This window comes from Triturus cristatus, chromosome 7 (assembly GCF_964204655.1).
Source record: "Triturus cristatus chromosome 7, aTriCri1.1, whole genome shotgun sequence".
NCBI classification, from domain to species: Eukaryota; Metazoa; Chordata; class Amphibia; order Caudata; family Salamandridae; genus Triturus; species Triturus cristatus.
Window position 1 is genome coordinate 1131881268 of NC_140590.1, and position 23555 is coordinate 1131904822.

A 23555-nucleotide genomic window follows, 5' to 3' on the forward strand; every position below is an offset into this window, starting at 1 on the left:
CCCACCTTACGCGCCAAAGCCATGTCTAGCAATGCAAATGGAACAGCTGTATCCTCCTGAGCGATTAAATCATTTACCGTAGAACCTTCGGGCTAAGACAAAGGATGAATTAACCAGAAATTGCCAGCATTTTTCTTAAGTCTCGCCCCAAATAGGAAAACCATCAAGTCTAACAATGGCCATGATGTAAAAGGGCTTGCTTTCTTCCTTCCTTGACCTCCTATAGCTTCTGTCCCATCTCTTGAGGGTGTTCCTTAGCAGTCTTAAATTTTTCAGTAAACCTAACTGGGACCGCGAAACCCTAGATGAAAGCCTCCCTTCCACAATCAGCTCTTTTTCTCTATCGTGATAAAACAACAGCCACTTATTCAAGATACGTTTGACTGGTGTAGAAGCCCTTGTTCCCTGGTGGGAAGGTTCACTTGCCATGTCCACTCCAGCTAAAATGCGCCTGCAAGTCCAAAACACTGCGAGACTGCATGCCAGCTCCCACATTTTGAAAACTCGTTCTTATATGTGCATGGGTTCCTTGGGCAGAAACCGCTACTGAAGCTCAAGAACGCACCTGAATTGTATTTTGACCTCTACCCCAGTTCCCCACCCCTGCCGAGGTGGGTCGCTCCTGATCGGGTTGATACCGTACTGCCAAACACTTGCTATATGTAATGTGGGAGGGGGTCTTTGTAGCTACATCCATTGTACCCTTAGCTCGTTATCAACCTCACCCCATGTCTTGTCTGGGTTTGGAACAATTCTTGCCCTGAATTCCTTATCATAATGCAGCCAGGCAAGCCCCTCCAAAATCCACGTAAGCTTTGCGAATTCTATCCATATATTTAAACACTGACACTGATCTTTCTGGAAAATTTCTCAATAAACGGTGACATAAATTAGAAAAACCAACGTCCATGTGCCATTGTTGTAGGCCAGCTCCCATGCCACCTCCCTGAACCACTCCTTTGATTGTAATTCCTGTGTAGCAATTTGTATACGTCCACAAATTCCCCTTTCCAGATTTTTTCTTTTGTTGCATTACATAAATGTGCTTCCAAAGGCACTGACACCCACATGTAAGGTAATCTTTTCAAACCTTCCGATTTTCCTTTTGACTCAGATTCCCGATTTCTTCTCTCTTGCTTGTTCTCTACCACGTCCTCTGTCTTTTCACTGTTCCTCTTTCCCTCATCACTCTTTTTGCTGCTGTTTTTGTACCCAAAACGTCTTTTGTACTCATCTCGGCAGAACTGGAATCAGTGCCTACACACTTGTCGTCTGTGTTTGTACCCACCCCTTTATCCACCAAGGTAGTTTCTTCAGCCCTACCCACGACCAGCTACTACACACCTTCTGCTCACCTGTTCTCAACCTTCTGGTGGTGTGATCCTACTCTTGCCTCTGTCCTTTATCTGCTTCAAACTTCTTCCTTGCTCAGTTTGTGTGGATGATGCTATTTCTTCTTGAAACACAGCACAATTGCCAGAGACGTTAATATTTCTTTGGTTCTGGCGTAGTAACCTTGACTTCTTGCCAGTGCGCAAATATCCTGCTATTCATCATCCTCCTCATAATCCAGCTCACATTCCATCTCCTTGTCCGCATCATACCCACTCACACCAGGATGCTCCCTACCCCCACTTCTCCATCAAAAGACTTCCAATTGATTTTGATTTTGCACTGGTTTGGCACTAATGCGGTACTCCCATCCCACGTTGTCAGGATGGTTGCCCAGAACCTCTCTCTCTCTTCGGCCCGATTGTCGCAGTTTGCTGATGAGCTTCTGTAGTGTCTTCCTCTCAATGTGTTCTGCAGGTCGCCCCAACCTGTGGGATCCGTGGTCCTGGTTCCTGACCTACCTTTGAAAAAAATCATCTTGCCCCCTCTGTAGACTTGTCCTCCCATACTCATCTTCCTTTTTTCTCACCTGAATGCTTTGATTAATGCACATCATGTGACTCCATAAATTCACCCCCGTGCTGCGCCTTTGTGTCCTTACACTAACTGCTTTGCGTCTCTCTACACTGCTCTGAAGGGGGTTCTGTAAGTTTTCTTCCGTTATTGGGAGTGCACCTGCCTCATTTTCTCTTCTTTCCCTGCCATAAATCATTAATTTGCTCCCATGCACTTTCCGGTGCAAGCTGCCTTCCTCCTTCCCCACCTGCCTCCTGACAGAACCTTCCATGTGGGTTTTTATTGTTACTTCCTGAGCGCTCATGCTGCCTCTCATATGCAAAAGACACACAATTGATGGACGGAATGCAGAACAAATCAAAACATTCACCCCTAGTCAAGAGATCTGGGTTAAATCCATCATTCTTTTGCTCACCATGCCACCCCAGTTTAGACCTGGCCATATGCAAATCAGTCTTGACCCTGTGCCTCATGGGAACAGTCCAGCCCGAACTGCCAAGCCAGGTCCTCCCTGGACCGGAAACAAGCCTCCTAGGACCGGTTTCGGGGTTTCACCCCTCTTCAGCCAGGATAGCTTGATTGCAGTGGCACAGTGAGCCCAGGACCAACGTCTGGGCATACCTGGCGCACTTAGAGCGAGAAAGCAAAATACACACAATTGATGGACGGACTGCAGAACAAATCAAAACATTCACCCCCGGTCAAGAGATCTGGGTTAAATCCATCATTCTTTTGCTCACCATGCCACCCCAGTTTAGACCTGGCCATATGCAAATCAGTCTTGACCCTGTGACTCATGGGAACAGTCCAGCCCGAACTGCCAAGCCAGGTCCTCCCTGGACCGGAAACAAGCATCCTAGGACCAGCCAGCCAGGATGCTCACTTTGCCACTGGATTCAAGCTAGCCTGGTTGAAGAGGGCTGTATGCCCGAAATCGGTCACAGGATGCTTGTTTCCGGAAGACATGGCTTGGCAGTTCGGGCTGGACTGTTCCCATGAGGCACAGGGTCAAGACTGATTTGCATATGGCTGTGTCTGAACTGGGGTGGCAAAGGGAGCTAAAGAACGATGATGGATTCAACCCAGATCTGTGACTGGGGCTGAGTGTCTGAAAAGTTTCAGTACTCTGTCCATCATCTCCTTGTGTTTGCTTTGTTTGCCTCTCATATACAAGCACTCTGCTGCCCCCTGGTGGCTATGAGTGCTCACAATGCAATGCGCAGGCGGGGCCGATGCCATGCGCGTTATCCCCCTTTCCAGCTGGGCCTCCGCTCTCTGCCGCAACTCGCTTGCCGGCTGCTTCTCCACAGGTTTGCGTGCAACCGCTTTCTGATAACAAGGAACCTCCCTTGTTTAATACAGTATGGCCTCTCCCCTCCTCATCGCGCTGAATGTCTGGTACTGCTGCTACCACCTCAACTTTCTCAGGGGCAATACTTTTTATCTTTATTTTTGGTTGCGGCGGCGAACATGCTAATACCCCCGCTGCAACACCACACGTTGCTGACCTTTGGCGGCACATCAGGCCTACCCATGCCTGCAACAAAACCCCCGGTTATATTAAGTGTTCCCTGCCGGCGTCAAATAAAGCCTTTAATGCCTCCCTCACTGCTGCTGGTTTATCAGCCCTATTATATAGATATGCTTATATTTTATATGCTGGCTAAATTAATGATCTATCCAGACCGAAACTTAGGGCTACCTACCAGGACCACATCGACTGACTCCTGTGAGGGGAAAGGGACCACCAACTGCTGCTAAACCCCACCCAGAGCGTAAACTGATGGGAGCACCCCCAGGGCCTGGACTGTACCACCCACTTGAAGATCACTGGGGTGGACGTTCTCTGGATGCCATCCCTGGGACCCCCATCTGCTGTATACAAGATGAAGAGCAAAAAAAGTGCTTTCCGTAAAGGACTGATACTTGAAACCGCAAGGTTCCCCCTTAGCCATATTATACCATGCCCTTTGGCTAACTGTATCTAGACTTTGATGGTATACTGAAAAGACTCTCTCAGCAACCTCTTGCTTTATTGCAACACCATCCTTCGGTTCATGTAAAACGTATGTTTCAAAGCTTCCACTAATGTAGAAACTGCTACATTACTTAAACTATATGGTGTTTGGGCTCAGACCTCTTAAGGGAAAGCTGCCCTTGCCATATCATGTTGGAGCCTGAGCGCAACACCTTAGCATACCAAGGTTGTTACCGCCGGTCTTGATTTTTTTTCCCCTTCAGTTTTTAGTTATGGTAATTCTCTTCCTTATTCCGAATTTGTTACAACCCTCAGGATGCAGGAATACTGTACAATTAAAAGAGAATCCGATTGAACATGGTCAACTGCTACTGAATAATCATGCTAATTGGACAAAACAATGCCAGTATGACGGTAACTACTATAAATACCCAAGGCCTGAACGCACCATTTAAACATAAAACGCTATTTAAGTGATTGGATGGCCAAGAAATAACCTTCCTTCAAGCGACTCACCTCGTAGATCATGATGCAGGTTGCTTGCGTTCATTACTTTATCCGGTCCAATTCCACTGTGCAGCATCCTCTAAAACAAAAAGGATTTCTATATTTACAAGAAGGGGTACTCACCTTATCACAAGTACGGTAGCAGAAGAGGGTGGGGTGATGAACAACTCCTTATTGTCACAGGTACTCGCAAACACAGGTCACATAGATTGAAGTCTACGCACCTAATGAACACAAAGAGACCTTCTTTTCTGACTTTCTTCCATGTACATCGATATCAGCCCATGGTCTTTTGATTATGTGTGGAGATTTTAATACTACACTGCATCCGGTAGAGGACCAGACCGGAAGACTGGGTGGACATACTAAACTCCGGCACTCCCTGAGAAATGGACAGATAGGTATTCACTTAGTGGATATTTGATGCCATTCCCTTGGTGCGACAGGAGTTATATGTTCTACTCTCATGCCCACAAGACATTTTCTAGGATAGACTACCTTTTCATTGAACAAAAACATATCCACCTGATCTGAGATGATGGCATTATGACCTCTCGGACCATGTCGCGGTGTCTTACATTCAGTGATGCTACTTTCTCACCAGACCTTTCATTAGACACTGGCGCATTAATGAGGTGGCCTTTCGAGACTTGGTAACTCAGCATTCAATTAGAGACACAACGGAACATTACTTGTGGGGTCCCAGGCTGAGAAAGTGGAGAACAGAGTGAACTACATCCAGAATGTAAATTGATAGGAACAAGTGGGTAAATTTAAATTATAAAATAAAAAGGGGGCTGGGGAAAGCCAGTCGCTGTTTTCCAAAATAGAGAGGGTCCAGAATCACAAATCTACACGGTAGGGGTAAAGGATTAGGGGGAATCATTTTTTTTTTTTTGAAAGAGAAAGGGGTAAAATCGAGATATTCACATAACATAAGCGATTATTCTCTTTAGATTACTGTAGGGGGTACAGAGACACTAGATAGGGACACACGTACACAAATAAGCCACCCGTTGGGAGGGGTGTCACCTTTCATACTCCACAAACCGACACAGGTCAGTTTTTTCTTCGAATGGGGGAGGGGGTGCAGGGTTGGATGGGATGAATGGGGGTGGGGGATGTGGGAGGTTGGGGGAAGAGTGATGGGGGAGGGTGGTGGTGGGGGGATCGTAGGGGGAGAAAAAACCCAGAAAAGCAGCGTGATTTCCGCAACCTATGGAAGGAGACTAGAAAAAGAGTGCTTAATTTACAAATGCATGACAATCGATTTGGATGTCTAAAATGCTTTAACAATGGGTAGGCTAGATATTTGCTCAATAAATGTAGGGGACTAAATGATAGGGGAAAGCGGGCTAGGGTGAGTGAGGTACTTAAGATACCTGGGGGCACATATAATATGCCACCAAGAAACCCACATCCCGTGGCAGAAGAGAGGGCTCAACACAATCCCAGGATATACACAGGTAACCTGCTCTTCCCAGACCACTACGACTAGAGAGGTTGCAATCCATGTTTCAAATCAGCTGTCTCCTGCAAAGCAAATTTTAACGGATAAATGGGGCGATGGGCAATAGTCACATTATCAGTCGGGCTTACCTTATGTACGGTTTACGGTCCTAACTTAGATGACCCTGGGATGCTTGAGGAACTGGAGTTAGAGCTAGCCTCCTGGCCGGACCTCCTCTTGTGTGGGGATTTTAATATTCATTTGGATGCAAGTGGTCCCTTCACCAAGGAATACCAGGGGAGAAAGCCACAAGTTTATAAAGCATTAGCTGCTTTGACCTCTAGCCATGGGCTAATCGATATATGGGCCTTTAGGAAGTCAAGGGACTTAGGCTATACTTATTTTTCATGTCTTCGTAGAAAATACGATAGGAGTGACTATATTTTTGCTACCAATGCTCTTGCTGATGGTGCTAATATAAGAAAGATGCCGAAAATACTGTCGGATCACAACCCCTTGATGCTGGATGTTACAGTTCAGGGGCATCAAAGATGTCAAACAAAGTGGACCTTTGATGGGAAATTAATGGTCAATGAGGGGTTTATTAAGCATATATGGGGATGGACCCGACAGTTTTTTTTAAATAAATAGGTTTAGTGCCTCCAGAGAAATAGAATGGGACACGTTTAATGCTGGCTTAAGGGGGAGGCTGCCAGATTTGTTGGATCACGTAGGAAGAGGCAGAAAGAGGAATTGCTCTGACTGACAGATCAGCTGACGAAGTGTGAGGAGGAGCACACGGCTGCAATCGCTCAAAAACAGGAAGAGCTACAAAGTGAGTTGCAATTGGAGGTCATAAGGATAAAGGCAGAAATTAATGGTATTTACAATAAATCAGTGGCAGAAGCACTTCAAACCTATACCAAGGATAGCTATGAGTACGGGGAGACCACAGGCAAAAATTTAGCACTGCGCCTTAGACGAAAGGCAGTTACAAATAATATTGTGAGAGTAAAAAGGAAAGATGAGACCCTGGCAACAGATCCTCAAGAAATCCTTAGTGTGTTCACGGAATTTTACAGGGACCTTTATCAGACTGAGAATAAATCATTAGAGACTGCTGGGCTCGGAGATTATACAAATCTTCCTATTTTGCAGGAACTGGAGGCAGACATCTCGCTTAGTGAAGTTACTGATGCACTGCATGCGATGGCCGCAGGGAACGCACAGGTCCCGATAGAATTCTGATTGAAATGTATAAAGTACTTCAATCAGTTATCCCGCTTGCTCCTGGATTTGTTCTTGGCAGTACAACAGAAGGGGCAGCCACCTCAATCGTGACAAGGCACCCACATAGTCGTATTCTTGAAGAAAGTGAAACCTGCCGAGGACACAGCTTCATATCGACCCATCTACCTGATTAATGCCGATGAGAAATTATATTCTAAGATCATCGCGCTCCGACATGGCAAAGTTATTACCTCATTGGTGAGTCCATGGCAACATGGTTTTATACCAGGAAGAGGGACCACTGATCATATACGTCGGGTAATCTCTCTTTTCGATGTAGCAGCTATTTCGGGATAACAGATGGCTTTGATTCTCCTCGACGCTCAAAAAGTGTTCGATCAGGTTGAGTGGGCATACTTATGGGATAACTTGAGGGTCCTCCAAACATTCGGAGGAGGAGGTTGGGGAGAACATGGCGGCCGTGAGCTGAGCAGTTGCTTGCCGTGCCGGTAGGGTTCCTGTGGTGCCTCGCTGAATGGCCTCGCCGGAAATAATGAAGGAGTGTTGGTGAGGGGGTTTACGAGAATCATCTTAGAGATTGTGATTGTGATAAGAGATATGCCGGAGAGTTGTGAAATAATTGAGTAATCGATTAAGGGATTCATTTACCGGCCGGCTCACCTGGTGATGTGTTTGGTGGCGCCAACGGACCTTCCGCGTTGCCTTGCTGCCGCCCCGGAGCTGAGGAGGGGGTGGGAGTCCACGGCTCGCCGGCTGTTCCGCGGAAGTTTTTCCCGTTGTGTATCTGGGAGCGGAGTAGGCAGAGCCAGCACTAGGCAGGCGGCGGGAGCCGCAATACTCCCCATGCTGGAGAAGGAAGGTGAGGAGTCAGCAGTGGTGTTGGTTGCGTCGGCGGGCAGCAGAAACGGCGCTTGGAACCAGATAGAGGGTGAGACTGGGGAGTTGGGGCGAGTGACGGTGTCAGAGGCTCAAGGGCTGGATAAGGGCAATAATATCAAGGGATTCCGGGTTGGAAATCCTCTGTTGCCGCATGTTGCACCGTTTAGCCTGAGGCGCAAAGGGGGCTCTGTGTCTAACAAATTAGCCCATAATAGTGTCATTCAGTCAGCGGCACAGCAAGTACAACAAGTGGAAGTGAAACCGGAATTGGAAAAAAAAACGCTAAAGCCATAATACCATCAAAAACTTTGAAAGTTAGGCCCGGTAAAGGAAATAAGAAGGGCAGAGAAGTGGGTGAGCCCGAGCCACAGATACAGGAGACACAGAAGTTCGACGTGAGTGACGTTAATAGGGAAATTAAGGACATTAACAAAGATATTAATAAGGTCACTAATAAAGAATCCCCACAAGGTAAAGGTTCCTTTGACGAGAAGTCAGTAGGAGACATTGAAGACACCTCTTTTCCTTATCGAGTGCAAAAAGGAAAAGTAAAGGGTACAAAAATCACTAAGAAGAAAGGCTTTCCCTTAGATCCTAAGGTGAGAGTAACGCCATCCCTGAGATCATATTTTAAAGTTCTTCCTCAAGTGTTGGATGTGGTGAGACCAGGAGAATCCCTTAGGGAAAGTCGAGATCTGTTTGGCCTAGAAAAGCCGTTTTGTCATCCCGTAAGTATGACATCAGAGAGTTCTCAGCTCCAGAAGGTCTCTAATGAGTGTTTGGTTACATTACCTACTGTTGATCCCCTACCGTTTATAGATGGTTTATTGTCAAACCCAATAAACACACAAGAGATGACTGTTGAGCAATTCGATGTACAGCCGTCTCAGTCAAATATCTCTAGCTCCCCGGATGTAATAAAAAGCAAATGGGGTGTTAGTTCAGTTGATTTAATTAAGAGTGCTGATGTGGTTAACCCGGGCGGCGCTACCTTAATGGGAGCCATTGAAAGAGATAATGGGGTAGGAGGTGTAGGTCCTGGGATCCATCAACCACAGGAAGCTTATTAGAATCGCTATTTTTTACCATGGCATCCGACATTAAAAAGGGATTTGCAGTTTCAGAGTCAAACCAAGGAGACATCAGACTTTTTTGCGAGTCCCTGGAAAAGAAGTTTGACATTTTAAGCTCCAGGACGGTAGCTTTAGAAAATTCCGTGGAAGAACTTAAAATGGATTTGGGAGCGGTTAAAACAGACATCTTAACCCTAAAAAAGGAAGAGGCCTCACTTCAGGATCGAATGGAGGTATTAGAAAACCACTCTAGGCGTAATAATGTGCGCCTTTTGAAGGTACTGGAAGGAAAAGAGGGAGAGGACATCAAATCTTTTATCATAACCCTCATCAAGGAAGTAGTGGAGATTGAAGAGACGGAGGAGGAGCTAAGGCGAGATATACAAAGGATTCATAGAGACCCCATTAGGAGACATCCTAACAGAACTAAACCAAGAACAATTTTAATAAATTTCCTTACCTTTGAATTAAAAGAGAAGATACTATCTGCGGCTCTTAAATTGAAATGGCTTAAATCAAGGGATTTTACTTTCGAGATAAGGTCGGACCTTTCACGAGCCACTTTGGACATTCAGTGGGAGCTGGGGAAAAGAATGGAGGACTTTAAGAAATTGGGGGCAACTGTCCAACTCAAATTCCCGGCCCAATTAAAAATTATGTACAACAACAAAATGCACAATGCACGAACAGTGCAGGAGGCTGACGACCTGCTCGAGAATTTAAAAATCTGAAGACCACTTAGGAAATACCGGCTTAGAGAAGCAGTATATTTTGTAAAGTTAAGGATACAATTTCACATATCTAGCGGGGCGAGACATTATTATTAATAGGTAAAAATGAGGCAGAACAGGGCTTACTGGTAGGCAGAATCTGGACTTGTCCAGGTAAATAGGGGTAGGGTTCTCCAGGGGGGGTAGGAGGGGGTGTCAGAGGGGGGTGTGGGTAGCACGGGTAGGGGAGCAGATGGGGGAAAAAAGAAAAAAAAGAAATCCTCCTTCGACTTCTAACCCTAGCATGGTTTATTTTACGCTGTTTCCGGTTTGGCTTAAATACCTAATGGGGTGAGGTAGTGAATAATTGCGGTCCTTTAAACCTCCCATGAGAACGCTCCATTGTTTATCATGGAATGTAAACGGCCTTCGAGTTGAAAGTAGGAGAGAAAAAATCTTTCAGTACTTAAAGGATTCGCCTGCACCTTATTAAAAAAGAAATCTTGGAATTTTGTGGGAAACTTAAATGGGTAGAACACTGCTTTTGTTCTGACAATTCAGGAAATATCAGGGGGGTTGCTATTCTAATAAATAAAAAAAAAATGGATGTTAGCCTTTTGAAGGTTTTGACGGATGAAAGCGGTAGATGGGTGATGGCTTGTATTTCTGTACAAAGTATGCAGATCAAATTAGTTGGGTATTATGGCCCAAATCAGGACGATCCCTCTACTTTAAAAACAATTTTTTCTAATTTGTTGGGGTTGCCTGATACGTTAATTTTTGCAGGAGATTTTAATATAGTATTAAATCCTTTATTGGATAAATCTCCAAGCTGTAGGGCAAATCTACCGTCTAAGTCTAGAGCCTATTTAAAAACAATGATGGCACAAAATGCGCTAGTCGATATCTGGAGGGAAAGGTCGGGAACCCAAGTTGGGGTGTCCTTTTATAACAAAAAATATAGACATAAATCCAGGATCGACTACCTCTTAATAAGTAATGATCTCAGAGGTAACATCCAAGATATAAGTTATTTGACCCCTAATTTTTCCGATCATGCAGCAATTCGAATGGACTTGAAAATTGCAGAGAAGGTCCAACAAAGGGTCTGGTCATTTGACCGCACACTTCTTTTAGATAAGGTGGAAATCGGATATTTGTCTCAAGAAATAAAAACCTTCCTAAACATCAATATCGGTTCAGTAGATCATATGGTAGTTTGGGATACCCTTAAATCCTTTTTGAGGGGTTTGGCTACAAATAGGATGTCGTATAAAAACAGACGGTATAGCGAAGAAATCTCATCTATTGAGAGATAAATGAAAGAAGAGGAAAAGATGATTATTACAGATACCAATCAAGATCTAACTCAGCAATTAATAACAAATTTGGACTCCCTGAAAGCCAAGTTAGATAGTTTAGTTCAGACTAGAATATCTAATAGGTGGGAGGTGAGCAAACTTGCTCATTTTGAGTATGGTGAGGGTGCAGGCAGGTTACTAGCCTGGAAAGCCAAATCAGATAGAGTGCGTAACCTGATAAAACAAATAGACGATGCAGGTATTAAAACCTGCAGCGAAGAAGGGATAGGAGATGCTTTCCATACCTTTTTAAAAGAACTTTATGACGAGGGTGTTGGCGTAGATACCATATTATCAAAAGATTGGTTAGAATCAATCCATCTGCCAGTTCTAGAATCTATCAAACGAGAGTAGCTGGAGGTGGAATTCTCTCATCAAGAAGTGAGGAAAGCTCTTCTATCCTGCAAAACAGGCAAGGTGGCAGGGCCGGATGGCCTTCCTGCCGAAGTGTATAAATCCCTGGGTGAGGATATAATTCCTTTTATGACCACAATTTTTAATAAAATCTTGATAGAAGGGGTAAAACCACCATCCTCGTGGGGAGAAGCAAATATTACTCTGATCTTAAAACCGAGTAAACCAGCTACAAAGTGTGGGTCGTATAGACCCATTTCACTTAATTCTGATTATAAGGTTTTTACTAAGATCTTGGCCGACAGGCTGGGTGTAGTTGCAGGGGATTTACTGACCAGAAAGGATTCATAAAAGGCAGAAATCTTTTCGATCTAACACATGACCTTATAGGTGCGATAGATTGTGCCTCGAATATTAATTTTCCCTTGGCAGTAATGACTTTGGATGCAACAAAAGCCTTTGACAGGGTAAACTGGAATTATCTTGCGGCTGTATTGGAGAAATTAAACTTTGGCCCAAAATTTCGACAAACTATAAATCTCATATACAGGGACCCTTCGGCAAGGTTGGTAATCAATGGTAAATTGACTAAATCCTTCAGTATTAAGAGAGGAACCAGACAGGGCTGCCCCCTCTCCCCACTCCTTTTTGATTTGTACATTGAGCCGTTTGCTCAGTGTCTCAGGGAGGAAACAGCTATCTTACCATTTAAGAGTGGCACATGGGAGAGGAAGGTAGCCCTCCATGCAGATGATATTCTTATCCTATCATCAGATCTAGAGTTAGCATTTCCTCCGGTAATCAGGTTAGCTGAAGAATTCGGCTGAGTCTCTGGTTATGAGATCAATGCAGATAAGACAGAGATTATGACTTGGAACCTGCCAAAGGGCAAACATCATACTAAAGATGAGATGAGGTATTTGGGAGTAAAAATTTTACCTAATAGAGATAACATAGCTAAGGTAAATATCCTAAATATCCTAAAAGAAAGCCAAAAACAAATGAGATCTTGGGCCCACCTCCCTTTAACTATTCTGGGAAGAGTTAATTTGATTAAAATGACAATCCTACCAAAGGCAACATTCCTTTTTAACACCATACCCCTACACTTTGACGAATCAATAATCGATAAATTACAGCAGTCAATAAATTCATTTGTGTGGGCATACAAGTCTACTAGGATTTCCTGGAAAAAATTAAGAGGCAGAAGGGAAAAAGGAGGTCTTGCACTTCCAGACATTCAGTATTATGCATGGGCGTTCCAACTTACCCATTCGAGAATGTTGCTGAAATCTCCAGATTTATCAGATAGAGGGATGATGTTTAAAGCCATGTTAGATCAGGCGGGGCTTCCGCATGAAGGCTTCCTTTTTAAATATGGGGACAAAAAATATTTTAAGTAAGGCTGAAGGTTTTGTGGGGTGCGGCCCAAATATGGGCCAGACTTAGAGTGGTAACGGGTATCGATTATTACTCAAAATTAGGTCCATTGTGGGATAGCCCGGGGACACCGACTTGTTTAGAGGATGCACTAGCTATACCCTTAAAGACAGCAGGGCTATCAACATGGGGCGAACTAACGGAAGATGGTTCTCTCCTTTCTTGGCCAACTCTCAATGAGAAACTGGTTGAAGGTATGTCTAAATTTAAATATTTACAGTTGAAGAGTTGGTCACAGAATCAAAAAACATCGATAGGGCAGGGCAGTGCCCTAGAGCAACTTCTGGTAGTAAAACCAGTAGGAAAAAAGGAGGTATCATCTTTCTATTGGGCAATTGAGGAAGCCATAGATGGGGATTTTAGATTGGCTGGAGAACTATGGGAGGAAGTAATCCCGGAGGCAGACTGTGCTGAACTATGGCGGATTTCGTATGGTACTCTATTTTTAACGGTGAAGCCAGCATGGCTGAGAAGAAACCAATACTTCACCACTCACAGAGCTTATTTATCCCCGGCAAGGCTTTCTGAGATGTCTAACGGCCCACCAGCTAAATGCAAAAAAAGTAACATGGAACGAGCCTCGGATACACATATGTTTTGGACCTGCCCAGCCATTTCGGAATATTGGGAGAAAGTGGGGGCTAGTATAAAATCTATTTTAGGATACCCATTATGCATTACACTTAGTCTAATAATTTTTGGCATCCAAGAGGACATAACTAGTGTTAATAGAGGCTTTCTATTTTTTGCTATTCTGTTGGCCAGACGAGAAATCTGTAGGAGATGGGCCGAGGTTTTGCCTCCTACACATTCTGACTGGCTCTCCTCGTTGTACAGAACTTCCAAGAAGGACTTGGTTAGACTAAAAAACATTAAGAAGAGAGCCATTTGGGATTGTCTGGTGAATTGGACTTCAGCTTAGATAGTTTTGCATGGTTATGTTATTATAACACCTTTTTGCCATCTTTTCTTCTTTTTGTCCTATGCTTAAGCCTCCTGGGAAGCTCTCAGATTGTTCTATCAAGGGTGTATTAGTAAACGGCGATTTAAGGGGGTGCCCAGCTTACAATCTTCTGTCCCTTAAATCAGGGGAGAGTATGACCGCCCTCTCCTTAACAACAAGAGGTCAGCAACAGGTAGGAAGCTTGTGAGCTACTGGTAGGAGGAGGAAAGAACGGTTGGGGCAGTACCCCAAATTAGTAAAATAAACCCTACCTCTCCTAGTGAGAAGCAGTGGTGACTTGCGGATCACCTGTAAGCTGGGGTCAGAGGCGGATGAGGATAAAAAACAAAAAAAAAATGATACTTATGGGATAACTTAAGGTCCAATGGGTTTGGACCACGAATCCTCACGGCTATAAGAGCCATGTACTCACAGCCATATGCTAGGATTCAATTGAGGAGCAAGGAGTCCGAAAGGATTGTAGTAGCTTGAGGTTCGAGACAGGGATGCCCTTGCTCACCGATTCTCTTTGCGTTATATATCGATCCACTCATCAAGTCAATTAAGCAAGACCAATCTATCAAACCAGTAGTTTTCAGGGGGTATAATACCAAGGTTTTAGCATATGCTGACCACATAGCTGCTGTTACCCCCAACCCACTGGGAGTAATTACGAGGATCGAATCTTTGGCCAAGGAATTCGGTAGATCACCTGAACTCCGATAAGACCAGGATTGTCTGCACCAAAAGTATTATCTGTCAGGATCCCTGCAGGACCGAGGTAGCTACCTATCTTGGGATCGACATCTCGGCGGACGTGGGTTCCATTTGGGCGATGAACTCGGCTCCCCTTATAGATAAAATTTAGCAATGACCAAAAAAAGAATAGATAAATTGCATATGTCGATAATAGGAAGGTGCAACGTGCTCAAAATGACTATGCTCCCGAAAGGTTTATATTTATTTTGCTTTATCCCGTTCGAGCCGGAGCCTGCTTTCTTTAAAAAACTGGATGGAATATTCTCCCAATTTATCTGGCACTATCAGAAGGTCAGGCGCTCATTGAACTTCCTGACCCTTCCTCAAGCTGAGGGGTGGTGGGCGGTTCCCAATCTCCTACATTATTACTGGGCCATAATGCTGCAACAAATGGGTATTCTGTTTAAATCAAATATTGGGGCAGAAACATGCTTGGGTGCACAGGAATGCAAAGTGCCCCCTTCAATTTATGAGCTCGCCATAGGTGGAGCAGCATCGGGGTTTTACTGAGGCAGTTGGAGATTAGTTCCTACAAAAAAAACACAGTTTAAGCGTCTTGAGAGTGGCATGGAATGTATGGCATAAAGTCTGCAAGCTGTTACAAATTCCCGAGCTCCAGAGATACCTACTCCTTTGGCGATCACCGTTTTTTCCGGCCCTCTCTATGATGGAATTGGTAAACATTGGGAACAGACTGGTGTTAGCAAAATAGGGGATGTCATAGACAGGAATGGTATGATTTCATTTGTAGAGCTACAGGAGTGGTATAAAATCGACCCTAGTTCTCATTTTAAATATGTCCAAATTAGGGAAACCATTAGCCCTTTCAAATCAAATATCACCTTTACAGAAAAGATCCCTTTGCTAGAAACCATCGTCTACAAAAATCCCTGAATTAAGGATATATATATATATATAGCTTCCTGACAAAAGCTACTCCGGATGATTTAGTAAAAACTGAAACTACTTGGGCAGACAAATTAGAGAACCAGGATTTGGACCTAAGCAGGTCATTGGCTCTTTCAAAAAAGTATTTCTTTCCGCCAATCTTAAGGCCCAACACGACAAAACAGTTCTCAATTTGTACTTTACCCCGGCAAAACTGTTTGGATGGGGGAAAAGGGAAAATGATCATTGCCCGAGGGGGGGGCAAGGCCCTGCAGATTTGGTTCATACATTTCTTGATTGTAGTAAGCTAATCCATTTGAAAAAAGGGATTCAAATTTTTCTGCATAAGGTGTTAAGACAGGCATTAGGGCACCAGACAGGGCTGCCCCCTCTCCCCTCTCCTATTCGCTCTGGCCCTTGAACCCCTAGCAGCATGGATACGCAACGATGTGGTCATCCGCGGATTACAATGGGCGCCGGGCTGGGAGGACCGTATCTCTTTGTACGCTGACGATCTCCTCCTCTACCTCGCCTCCCCTAAGAGATCCCTTATTGTACTGTTCGACATCCTCAACGTCTTCGGGCGTTACTCTGGATTCCGGATCAATTGGCAGAAGTCTCTCATATATGTTTTAAGTGGGACCTCCCCTCAATTGCCTCGGAACTGCCCGATATCGGTGGCCGCAGACGGTTTCACGTACCTGGGCATATTTATCTCCCTAGATCCGACTTTCCGATATTCCCGCAATTTGGGCCCACCCTTGCAACGCCTCAAAAGCGACATCGTACATTGGAAAACGCTCCCTATTTCCTTGTTGGGCAAGGCAGCGCTGTTCAAAATGATGTCCCTCCCACGCTTTCTATACGCACTTCAGAACGCCGCGGACCCTGTGCCCAATTCATACTTTAGGGAGATCGAGAGCCTGCAGAGGGACCTCCTCTGGGATGGACGGCCACGTATAGCCTTCACAAAGCTCACACTTGGGTGGTATGACGGTGGAATTGGGCTGCCTGACATTAAAAAATACTATTGGGCGGCTCACCTCACAGCCATCAACCATGGCACTTATGGCCCCCCTGACGCCCCTGGATTTCGTATGGACCGCTGGCTACTCCCCGGCGGGACCTACAACCGTGCACTGTACTCCACACCTGGCAAGATCCCGCTTACGGGGCCCACCAACCACACGGTTAGGGTATGGCATACGGCGACAAAATCGCTGGGTTGGGCGAACAAACTTACGCTAGCCACCCCGCTCTGGGACTCACAAAAGTTAGGATACCTGGGCGACTCAAAAGGTTTTGATAAGTGGGACCTTATCGGTATTTCCACTATCGGAGATCTCTGGGCGGCGGAGGGAGTGAAGTCGTTTAACACGCTCCAGACGCAACACTCAATGGCTGACTCAGAGTTGTTCAGATATCTTCAGGTCCGCCACGCGCTACAGGCCGCTTTGCCAAGGGACGCCGCCCTACCAGCTAACTCCCCGCTGGAGGACAGACTCCTTGATGGATATCTCCCAGAGCGTGCCATATCTCTGACTTACAGGAAGATAATTAATAACATGCCTGACCCCCTGACCCTACTGCGGGAAAAATGGACTGAGGACGGAATAGAACTAGACGACGAAGGGTGGCAGACGGCCATTTCATCCCCCAAAACGGTAGCAATCTCAGCCCGGCTCCGCCTGGTGCAATTAAAAATTCTACACAGAACATATATTACGGGGCCCCAATTGGTATATATGGGGGGACACACAGATGGGTCATGTAGACGTGGGTGTTCCCAGCCAGGTATCTTCACACACATCCTCTGGCACTGCAGGTTCATCCAGGAGTATTGGCACAAGATACATGCCATCATGAGTGAAACCCTCGAGATTGACATCCGGCCGGAAGCTCCTAGATGCCTCCTAAATATTTGGAAGCCCACAGACCTCAATGCCTACGCCATACACTGGGTGACACTTGCCTGTATGATAGCCAAGAGGAACATTGCGCAACACTGGGGGGCTGCCCAGGCACCTGCAATAAATGACTGGGAAAAGGACCTTGATTGGTGCATGCAACGAGAAAAATCTGTTTACATTGCAAGGGGCTGCCCCAGAAAATGGTCCAAAATCTGGACCCCCTGGAACTTATACCGAGGTGAAATATGTACCCCTCCCAGACTCTACGACGACGATGTCTCCCCTTCCCCGTAACTCCAACTGTATAAATGTGTTATGCATTGCTGAATCCTTGTGCTTGCCAATGCCTCTGCGGTGTTCTTATGAAACTATGCCTTGTTGCCGATGTTTCTTTAATAAAAAGAGTTATAAAAAAAAAAAGACAGGCATTAGGCTTTGATGAGAAAGCACAATTAGAATCAACACAGGTATAGTTTTGTTTAATTTCAATGGCAATAGCACGACTGCTGATGGCATCAAAATGGAAGGATGCTGATCCTTCAGCGTATCAATCTTGGTATGCCAGGATGTTCCATATATGTAATTTGGAGATGGCACTATATGGATGCAAGGGGCGGAGAGCGGGGAAACGGAACAGGAAAATCTGGGGCCCTTTGATGGAGAAGGTCTGAGGCTTAAATGTTCCCTGCTTTCTTTTCTATTTATAATTATTTTTTTTCCTCTTCTCTCTCTTTTTTCTTCTCTCTCTCTCTCTTTATGTACCTGCTATAATGTTAAACGAAATGTTTAACTAGTGCCGTGCTGGCTTCAATGATTTTCTTCTTTTTTTATTAGAGGAACTATATGGTAAATTGGACATACGGTTATTTGTAATGTCTATATCTGTCATTTTGCAGCTTTTTCTTTCTGTTGTAACCATTGTCTTTTCTGGGATATAAAATAAAAAAACATATAAATAAAGAACATTACTTCCAAGAAAACACAGATGATGAGGTATCTTGGGACCCAATATATGATGCAGCCAAGATGGTCACACTCCGGGCACTTATTTCCCACATATCCACTTTCTTTCGGTTCAATATGGCAAAAAAGGTAGAACTAGTACATAAGAAAAGGAATCATGAAATACAACATGAGCGTACAGGCTTTAGACGCACGTATAGAGAACTTCCAGAAGGTAAGAAGCAAGCTAAAACAATTGGTTCTTGGTAAAACAGCCTGCAACATGTTACGCACTAATCCGGGATATTATGCCAGGGTAGACAAGGCTGACTCCCAGCTGGCCTATAAATTAAAAGCCCAACCAACACGAAACACTATAAAACATAAACTTGACACTGCTGGGAAATTGCCAACTTACTCAGAAGAATTTGCCCGAAGCTTTCACACTTTTTACTCAAACCTATACAGGAGGGAGGAGATGCCGGAACGGATACAGACTGACTGTATAAGAGATGTTAGTGTTTCTCTGCCTTAAACACAAAGCTATTGAGGATCTTTATCAGTACATAACTCCTGAGGAGGTCTGGGGAGCTGTATCTGTTCTTCCATTAACAAAGTAATGGGTCCATGCGGCTATAAGGCCACGTTTTATAAAGCTGTGGTCACTCGTACATACAGGACGCCCAGGCTGGAAATAGGGTGTAAATATATGTTTAATCAACAGGTGGAGTGTCCCTAAAAGAGGCTTAGAGAAGGATGTATAAGAGAAATAAGGAGGCAGACAGTCAAAGTAACGCCAGTTCCTTCACTGTACGTCTTAGGTGTCTTCTCTCCTCCCAGGAATTCTTGGCTCTGTATTGGATAGTCTTCTCGTCCAGGTCCCATCAGATAGAAAAGAGGGGGGGGGGGGGGGGGTTGTCCCTTGAGATAGAAAACAATAATAATACTACTGTTAGGTTTTACCCCAAAAGAAAAAAAACAGACCATCACCTTGTCACCCAGAGATTGGTGTTGATGCCCTTGCCCTTCCCGTGAGGGGGAGGGTTACAGGTTTACTAGTGTCTTATTCCCCACCTCCCAAAGGTGAAGTTAAAGAGAGGAAACAAAAGACACACAATTGCTGCAAGTTAAAGAGAGGCACGTGCCTGTAGCCACAGCCATCCGGGGTCGTGGCAGAGAGTGTCTCACCGCCCTCTTCCTCTCTGGGATGGCTGGACTGGCAGGCGTTGCCTCTAGGCGGTTCTCTCTCTCTTCTGGCTTCTTGCCGTGCGGTATCTTCCTGCTTTTCGTCGGACCTCCTCCGATTCCCTGCAGGGTTGATGTCGCTTTTCTCACCCCGATGGCTGTCAGACCGTCCGCTTCGCTGCTCTCCGGTGCTTCCGTGTCAGCGTTCCCATCTCCTTCCTTCTCTCCAGGTTCCGCGCCGTCTCCCCTCCTTGTTGATGCCTCGTGACGTGGTCACGTGTTGAACCTCTGGGCCATCACCCTCGTTCTCTCTACAACATGGCACAGGGGCCATTTTTAAGATCCCACCCGTAGGAGTTTCAGAATTACAAAAGCTTTCAAAGATTTGTTGAGTGAATCCAAAGTTAGGTTTTTCATCTCTTTTTGATTTACCACACCCACCATGTCAGAAGCAGAAATGACTCATATTAAAGCCTCACTCCCTGGACCATAGGCGGGTACCAGCCCAGGGTGCCTGGGCATCGGGGGAGCTTGGGGTTCTGATAGATTATGCCTGTTGGCGACAAACGTGTGCACAGGTGAAGCTGGTATCGAGCAAACTCTTGCACTTCCATTTCCTTCATCGTACATATTTCACACCTGTGCTGATGCATAAAATAGATCCTAATAGAGCTGAGTTGTGTCATAGATGTCCTGCCCGGACTGCATCGTTCCTACACTTAGCATGGTCGTGTCCTGAGGTGTATAATTATTGGGGAAAAGTTTTGGATCGTGCGAGTACTGTGGGACGGATTACAGTAGCTATGGACCGACTTGTCTGCCTGTTGGAGAATGTTTCTAGACCGAAAGGCCAGAAAATGGCTTTTAGATGGCATTTGATGTTGCTACTGGCCAAGAGGCGGGTAACAATTGCTTGGATTGCTCAAATCGGAACAAGTGCAGAACGGTGGATGTCAGATGTGGTTGAATGGGCCACTGCTGATGAGGTCCGTTTGAGGAGGTGCAGGTGTGATGAGAAAACTCAGGAGGACATTGAGATCCGGGCGGGCTTATTGGATAGGTTTATCCATACAGAGGAGGTACTTTCCTTCTCCACATCAGGAGATGAAGGGCCGTTGGACTCTGCTGAGGTATAGCATGATTATGTTATTACTCCTTTCTTCTTCTGGGTGGGATGGGAGGTCGGGATTTGGTGGGGGGGATAGAACACCGGTGGACCTACCCAAGCGCATACTGGACATATTGATCAATCCCCATATTATGGGTGCATAGGTAGGAGGCCCTCCACTTACAAACTAGTGCTCTTTGCAGATGAAATTCTTTGTTTTCTTACACATCCGGAACTGTCTCTACCACATTCTAGTCCCGGAACTTAAAACGTTTGGAGCAGCCTCTGGTTTCCTCATAAACGATTGAAATCTACAGGGTTATGTATCCCAAAGCCTTCTGATACAATATTAACAGCTGCCCGTGTCCAAGACTTTAGAATACAAATGCCCCAGTACCATATCAGGGAATTCAAATTACGCTCTCCCTGCCAAAGTTATACAATGTAAATCAACAACCATTGTTAGATCTTTATCAGTGGACAAAATTGGAGGTATCATGGATTGGATTCATCACCCATAAAAATGAATTCACTTCCATGGTTGCTATATGCATATCTGAGACTATCTCCCGCCCCACCCTACCCCTCCAACTTAAAAAACATCTAAGTTGCTACCTTTCTCGTGGGGAAACAAAATGCATGGGGTGTCCAGGAAATCCCTATATAAATCCATCAATTTATTTTCCCCCATATAGATGGGGTTCAGTTAGAAAAACATTTCACAACCATACCCCTTCATGATTACCCCAGAAAATAATAGAGAAGACCTACTGCTACCAGCCACAACGACAGTGGGTCGCTTGTCAGCCACAATAGGAGGGGAAGGTGTGAGAACATTTCCCTCACCTTTTACACCTATCCTCAACAACTCCAATTTTCCACCCAGATTTTACGATGGGGGTTTCAGGGACTTGTTTATAGCTGCAGTGGCAACATTGGATGACCTATATGGGGTAGGCCAAGTCAAAACCCTTGCAGAATTTCAACAAAACTTTCACCTGCCAAAGCCTGACCTATTTAGATTTATTCAACATACACATTGGACACAAAAACAGAAACAGAGAAAAGTGTATCTACATGATCCTACTTAGATTGAGATGTTAGAGGAGTGGCTCCTTCCACTCTATATAGATTAATAAAAACTCTTGAAAGCAACCAGTGAAGCCTTCCTAAGCAACTGTTCTATTATGTTGTGTTTTCGCCAAAACTTCATGAGGTATGCAGCTGTACAAACCCTGGCTTCTGCACGTGACAGGAGGAGGAGCTGGTAAAGGTCTATGAAGTGTTTATGCTTGTTAGCTTCCCCTTTGTTTTCAAGAACTGAAGTAGCAAATCTATAAGAAGTAGATAAGAAATTACGCTAAACGCAGATGCTGTAGCCGCACCTGTCGACACAATGTGAGAATGTATTCATGCTTTGATAAGATTTTGTTTTGTGTTTATATAAACCTTAACTTACAAAACCTATTATCTGACACCACTATTTCAATGTATGTCAATGTAGTTCAAACAGTATATAAAGATTGTGCGAGCTATGTCTGGCAGAGGATACTTGGAAGCTGACTGCTTTGTATCTCTCAAGCTTAAAAAACATACCTCCACAACTTTGTTTGACTGCTATCTCTCATTAACCGACAAGTATACCCGATTTGTGTTTTCACAAAATGGGGGCTGGTCCTGGATCCACCAAGTTAATCCAGCTGGACTAGAAGGAGCAGCTGTCAAGAGGCTGGTTGATGAACCAACTGACTTCGAAGTACATACCTGCAGAGGGAATTGCACCGATTGTCATGTTGTTAACATATTTTTCCCATCAAATGTTTATTGAAGAGAAAGAAAGTACATATGACTTCTGTGATAGGGGCATAGCAGATTTGCAAAAACAAGGAACTGAAGAAGATTCTACACATATCAAGGATCTGTAGACCAACCCCTTCACCATCACCTAGTGAGGAAGATGATCCAATGGAGAGGCAAAACTGCATCAAGGTTTATTTGTTTAACTACATACTGATAATGCATTTGTCATATTGTAGAATGCCGACTTCTTGTTCTCTTATTGGCTAGTTGTAAGAACGGAAAGTGACTATAGCTGTTTTTTAGGTCGAGCCTAGAACAGCGCATGCGCTGTTGCTCGACATTTAGTATACGGGTTTCCAAAGTGCTGCCGGACCTCGCTGGCCTAACGCTTCCGTTCACGCAAGCGTGCACGCGCGCAGCCGCCAATCACTGCTGCGCGCGCACCACTCGCGTGCTTAACACACAGCGCGTCCCGTCCTCGCGATCACTCTCGCTTTGATCGCGATCGCGATTACTTTAGCTTTCGCGGCCGTTACTTTTACGGCCGCGCGGCCAGTGCTTGTTTTACTTGTAGATAACATTGAAGAAGTGTGCATCCAAGGTCAGTGTTTATTGAGGCCATCGGTTTAGAGTCCCAAGACGTGGTCAATATAATCTGTGGGCAGGTTGCACCTATTGGCTTTGCCCAATAATAGTCTTGGTGGAAATTCAGCCGGCGGTTTGTACTTAGTATTTACATTTCCTCCAGAAATTGGTGTATTTTCAGTTCCCTCTTTCTCTGTGAGGGTCTCTTCTTTGCTTTCATAGAATGAGAGGTTTTAGCACCTGTTGGGACCAAATCAAGACAAGATGGCAGGAGCTCCAGAGCATCTCTTGCAGGACATGGGCCGCCGAGAACCACCTTCTGTTATGTCCAGTACCATGACAGATACGCTTCTAAGCACTGTGTGGAGAAACATAGGCAAGACACATGAAAACGGACAGCCACACAATTGGCGACGAAGCCGCCCATGAGTGCCAGCACTGTGGATAGGGGGAGTGACTGCTCCTACTTCGGGTACGCTTCGAAAGTTCTGGAATCTCATGAAGAGAACGCTTTTGCTGTAGGT

At 45.0% G+C, this 23555-nt stretch overlaps 1 protein-coding gene across 7 annotated transcripts in view; it reads right to left on the reverse strand.

The window, feature by feature from the left end:
* KIAA1191 (KIAA1191 ortholog) overlaps positions 1 to 23555 on the reverse strand; it is a 172511-nt gene that overhangs the window by 67955 nt on the left and 81001 nt on the right. Inside the window, exons 1-2 of one of the 7 annotated variants that reach the window (XM_085618273.1) lie at positions 19499 to 19788; positions 4403 to 4472 (exon numbers count right to left, since the gene is read on the reverse strand). The exons of 4 other annotated variants lie outside the window; for them this stretch is intronic. The gene's annotated coding sequence lies outside the window, so the exon portion shown is untranslated. Of the gene's footprint in view, positions 1 to 4402; positions 4473 to 19498; positions 19789 to 23555 lie in introns of those variants that run through there. 2 more of the 7 variants (XM_085618278.1, XM_085618274.1) reach the window with 2 other exon arrangements.